The sequence below is a fragment of the Haemorhous mexicanus genome, chromosome 3 (assembly GCF_027477595.1).
Source record: "Haemorhous mexicanus isolate bHaeMex1 chromosome 3, bHaeMex1.pri, whole genome shotgun sequence".
NCBI lineage: Eukaryota > Metazoa > Chordata > Aves > Passeriformes > Fringillidae > Haemorhous > Haemorhous mexicanus.
In genome coordinates this window covers 93,704,234-93,710,233 of record NC_082343.1, presented here as the reverse complement: position 1 = coordinate 93,710,233, position 6,000 = coordinate 93,704,234, and positions in this window count along the sequence as shown.

Below are 6,000 nucleotides of genomic sequence, written 5' to 3'. Positions count from 1 at the left end.
ACAATGCTGAACCCGAAAGAGAATTTCAGCTGATGTGATTTCTGTCATTGCTGGGCTTACCTGGCCAACTATTAAATTTTACCCAAGTAGTCTCTGTGTTCATGTAAAACAGCAGATCAGGTAATGCTTTCAATAATTACAATACATTTTCATTGCACTCTCAAGGATTCTTCACTTAATTACTGAGGGCTCAGTTGATGCAAAGTCATATAATGGTCATACAGGTCAGGTGTGAATATGAGAAAAACAAGTAAAGTCTTCTGGAAAAAGAAATGTAAATTATGAAATTTTTTAGCCTGATAGGCTTCATACAAATATTTCATCTGGCTGGCCAAAAGTCCTTCTAATTTGGAAAAGGAATGGAGTTACAGTTATTTTACTGTGAGTTGTTGTCATCGAGAGCATCATCTCCTCACTCTTCCATCATTATGTATCCTCGCACATCTTTGAAAAAAAGATACGGAGTCATTTTAATGCAAGAAGACGTGACATAGTCTTTCAGTTTGGACAGACATAACAAAAGGGAGACATGATGGAGGTCTATAAAACCATTAAATTTGTAGAGAAATTGCATAGGGAAGCACTAGTCACTGGTTTTTTTAGTATAATAATCAGGAAGTACCCACTTTATTTACCAGGCAGAAAGTTTAAAACAAACATAGGAAGTCATTTTTCACACATAATTAGATCTCATTCAAATTAAGCTGTGGAACTCATTATCACAGGATGTTGGGGAGGTCAAAAGTCCAAAAGGCTCCAAAAGGCATTAAAAAATTCTCATGGAGACTAGATCCATTAGAGGCTACATAGCAGGATAGTCCAGATGAGACCCACAGTTCAGGAAATATTTACAACCACTGATTGTCATAAATGAGGAACTCACTCCAGGGAAGTGAGCAGGTGTAGCATACTCTATCCATATTAAATTTACATTAAGTGTCTGCTACTGGTCATTGCAAAGTACAAAATAACACTCATGATGGACAGATGATCTAAATAAATATGGCATAGCTTCTTTTCTGTAAATTTGTTATTTATATGAATGAAAAGTAAATATGGAGTGATTGCCATTTTGACATAGTAGAACCTTAAATTAAATTGATCAAAGGAAAAGGAAAGGTGCACAGTAATGATCCGGTGTTCCCTGGAACACCATCAGTAGAATACTGCAGAGTGCCAGTTTTCCTCTTGGTTGAGAATTCAAGAGTGAAAACTGTGTTCTTTTTGTGCTCCTCAAAAGAAGCATATTTTGAAAGACCTGTTTATTTCTCAATCTAATTCTACATAATCATCTTCCAAAAGTATTGTATGTCTTTTTCACTCTAGTAGTAAGGAATTGACGAATTTCCTATGTCCTTATTGATTTCATCATCTAAATAATTTTCTTTTAAAACATGTTTTCCTCAAAGATCCAGATGATATGAAATACTGATGCAGTTTGGAAAGGAAAAGAAAAATTGAACAAACAGATATTGCTGCATATTGCTATTAGTTCAGGGAGTGTTTTAGCTGCAAAGTAGTGTATATATATACACTTACATGTTTAAAAAGGACAATATACTTGAACTAGAGAACATCATGTTAAAATACAAGCCAAGGCTATAATAATGTGTCTTAGTAAGGAAATTTCCAGTTCTCTTTACTATGTTTACAGAAAGAAGTGCTATGTTTTAATATAAGGCAGGGAAGCAAGTTTCCACAGGCAATGACCTACAACAAGTAACAAGATGCATTTTTGTAGCCAGCACATGTGGTAGTTCTATTAGCTCAGAGATTTCAAGTAAGAATCCCCCAAATCCAGCTGCACACAGGAGCTGCTTAATTTTATGTTAGCTACATGTACTTTTTTCCAGCTCAACAAACTGTGCAAATAATTTAACTAAGGATTAGATGATTCCCAGCAATTTTAAGTGCTCCAAAGAACATATGCTAAGTAACTTTCTAGTTTGTTTTGCCTTCAGTGTATTTGAACAATTAAGGAAAAAGAAGAAAATGGAAAATTAGCTAATAGCCAATTCCGATGAGCGATGTTATTTACAAGTTCTGAGGGCTTGAATTGCTGTAACTGTGTCCCGAAATCACCTTTTGATTTTGATGAGCTTATGACATTGTCTTGTTCCTTCATGGTTAATTTGGAATATCCTGTGATGGAATTACACTACTATGTAAATTCTTGCAAATTAGATAAGTTTCACTTTGATTAAAAATTAGAGGTATGAAAAGAAAACCAAAGCTTTTTGCTGCCATGTCACTAGAAAACAGTTTTATTGTTAGGATTCTAGCTATTGCTCTGGACAACAGTAGCTATTAGTTTCAAAAGTAGATCTGAGTATCCACTATATTTTCATTTGATATCCTGATCTGCAAACAGCAAATCAGAAGGGAGCTAGCTGTTAGAGAATTAAGTGTAACCAAAAGCATAACTGTTTCAAAGAGAATCAAATATGACCATGCAGTAATTGAGTTTGTACGAGCCCACAAAATGCAGATGTTTGTAGCATATCACACATCCCAAATCTGTTTTGAAGCACATTTTGTACAGGAATGTGTCATGTGTATGGAACCCTTCCAGTATACATATTACTTGCCTATTGCTAGGTTTAAACTAGCCTTTCTTATTCTCCTCTTCTCACACTTCCCTCAAGAACACCACTGCTAGAAAATTATATTTGTCATGGAAATGTGCACTCCAATGATGCAAAAGGTCAATAAAAGGATGCTTTCCCAATCTATTGTCTCTGTTACTCTGCCTTGATTGGTGAACTGGTGATAAGTGAGCTGATAACATTAACTCAGTTTTTCTGTTCCTGCTCTTGTCTCTTGCTCCTGGGCATCTTTTCTCCTTTAGTTTCTGGTGCATTCTACATTATGTCTTTAACATACCCAGCATTGTCCCCTCTTCATCAAATGACAGAAATCCACAAAATAGCTATAAAAATAAGATTTTTTTTTTTTTTTTTTTGTACAGAAGAAGAGTGTAAAATAAAAGTTTCTGCCATCACATGAAATGTGAGCATTGTCCATAACTAAAGGGCCCTAAAAAAATGCTGACCTTACGGATCAGCAGCTTGATTTAACTTCAGGGTAGGCTTTAATTTCCAAGTTGCTTCTTTGAACTGAGACACCAGGTTACTTTCAGAAGTCCTTTCTAATCTAAATAATTCAATGTTTCTCTGTCCTGCCAGTTTACCCGGGCTAACATCTACTTGGCTTCCCCAAATTACATATCTGTTATAATAACCACTTATTTGTATCCATTTTTGTAATCACTATAACCACTTATTTGTATCTATTTTTGTAATCACTATCTTGTAGGAACATACTCCAGGCTTCAATGAAAATTTATTTAATCACCTAAAGAAAACCATGGGAAAAAAGGAAAGTAAAGAGGTAGTGAAAAGGTACTATCAGAGTACAGAGCAGGAAAATGAAGATCATAATAATGTGCAAGGAAAATGTTTGGACTTCAATGTAGGAGGGCCCCTACATAATGTACCTTCATTGGAGACGTCTACTTGGCATATATTCCACTGCTTTTGTAAAGGCTGTGTTCAAATGGGGATGCCAATAAATATGAGGATCTACTCATACTGATGTCCTAAAGACTGGGTCTTACATCCACTGAAAGTCAGGAAGTCGTAATTAAAAAGTCCATCCAAAACGTTGCTGTTAGAAGGTCCTCTCAAGAACAGCGGGAGAGCTTGACAAGGCAGTGGGCTGTCTGAAATATAATAAATATGTATTTGCCTGAAGCAGAATAAGATCTGGAAGTGTGAAGGCTCTAGGTTATCTAGGGATTCTGAAGCAACTCTGGCGGGAGAGAAGGAATGCGGCTCAGTCAGGAAATGCTGCTTGCTTGGCCTCAGCAGCCAAGGCAAATAACTGATTTCTGTCTTGGTGACTTGCAAGAAATTTACCCTACCAATTTGAAAAATGTGCCATAAGGCCTCTGCTTCTTCTTTATAGTGGTGCTTGCACATTTCAAGGAGCAGTGCTTTTGGGACTCAGGGCTGAGGAAGCTGAAAGAATGATCTGCTGACTTGTGAAGTATCAGAAAGTGCCACTGCAGAGGGCCTGGACTCCACTTAGAGAAAAGCTGCCAGGGCTCATCTGAATCACAGGCTACTCCACTACATTGCTAACCCACATAAAAATTGATGGTTCCTCTGGGACTAAAAGTGAGCAGATCAGAAATCACTAGAGCTCATGTTATACTCTCCTCAACTCTCCTCAGTGTATGAAAAGGCTAGGCAATGACTGACCTCTTTTGGATAGTATGAGATAAACACACACTTTCAGGGATATAAGGACAAAATAAAAGCAGTTAGTGGAAGGAAGAGAAAATATACCCTGTTTATGTGCGTATCTATTCTGGTAGCACTTTGGCTTCTTTCTTTTTGCTGCAAAGAGACTGCTGCATAGACATGCTGTAACACCCTAAAAGAAAGGAAGGAAACTTTTTAGGTACAATCATCTGAAACTCTTGAAGAAATTTCAGTCATTGAGGATAAGTGAGTAAAGTGGCATGAAAGAAAAAAGGAAAGGTAATTTGTTAGGTTGATGAATATCTTCCATCCTAAATTTCATCCATAAGTAAAGAGCCCTAGCAAAATCTGGAAGCCTTCATACCTTCAGAATGATTAGCCAATGAGAATAACAGAGATTTCTTGGATACAGCATTAACAAAGATCTCCATTTTTCAGAAATAAAATACAGTAGGAAGATGATTTAGGGGTTACCTGGAAATATATGCATGTAGGATTTGGGTTAGAGGGAAATAGCAACCACAGTCATGATAAGGACAACAGTGATTGTCCATAAATAGTTGAAACCAATGGGAGCTCTGAAATAGAAAGGGGACATTAATACTCTCATAGTTAGCTAATGTTTTATTAAATTTCCCAAGCAGATAAGTTAGTAACTTCCCCAGACAACCAGGTCACCTGGGATGGAGCTGGCAAAGTCTAATCTGATGAACTGTCTTGGTGTCTAAAATGTGGTGTTTATATGTGCCTACATGCACATGTTTTCAAGAAGGTCTCTGGAAAGTTTTCACTTCTGAAATGAATTTGGCAATTATTTAGGTGAACATCATGCCAGGGAGTTTTCCCTCTATTCACTGACACAAAAACATACACTGGCAGTATTTCACTTTCTAGTACAGATTCAGCTAGAGAGAAGGATGAATCTTGCCTGTTTTTAATATGAATTTATTGTAGATGCTCCTCCCTACATAGTGACCCTTAGTTCTCAGTAAATGAGAACAGGAACTTTTAGGATTTAATCTAGCCTAGTTTGGACATTTACACTAAAATGAGAAAAAATTACACTCTGTTTCTCTCTCAAGAAAATAAAATAATAAGAATGTAGCTAAGGATGAACATTGGAATGGAGTATGCCTGATTTTTCAAAGCTTCTCAGCAAGATCCCTTGCTAAGCTGAAAAAAACTATCATGCACTAAGAGTAAAAATTTTCCCAGGATATTAATAATTGGTTAAAAGACAGAAAGCTAGGCAAAAAGAAATAGACTGAGATGGCAAGAATCTGATGTCAGGTCTTTTTTGCTGCTCCATATTTTCAGAAGTTATTCGAAATATGGAACAAATAATAAGTTCACAAATGTTGCCAAGTCTACAGATGGCAGAGATGTACTCAGGACCATCAACTCTTAGACTGGATGAATAGGACAATAAACAGAAAGTGTTTTTCACTAGAAAGTGTTACCAAGCAATTAAATAGACTGAAGATGAAAACCATTATCCAGCAAGTGAAAGCCTGGATGTAGGGGGAAAAGGGTTCCAAATCACAGATACAGAAAGGTGTGTCTGAATTTTATTATATTTCAAAGGCCTCAGAGTTGCTTTAAGTATTTTTGTGAAAACATTGATTTAAAGCTCAGCCACAGCTGAAAGCCAAGTATTATTTGGAATTACTACAGTAAAGGAGGAAAACACATCAAAAACCATTAGAAACAGTACAGAAAATGAAAAAACTCACTG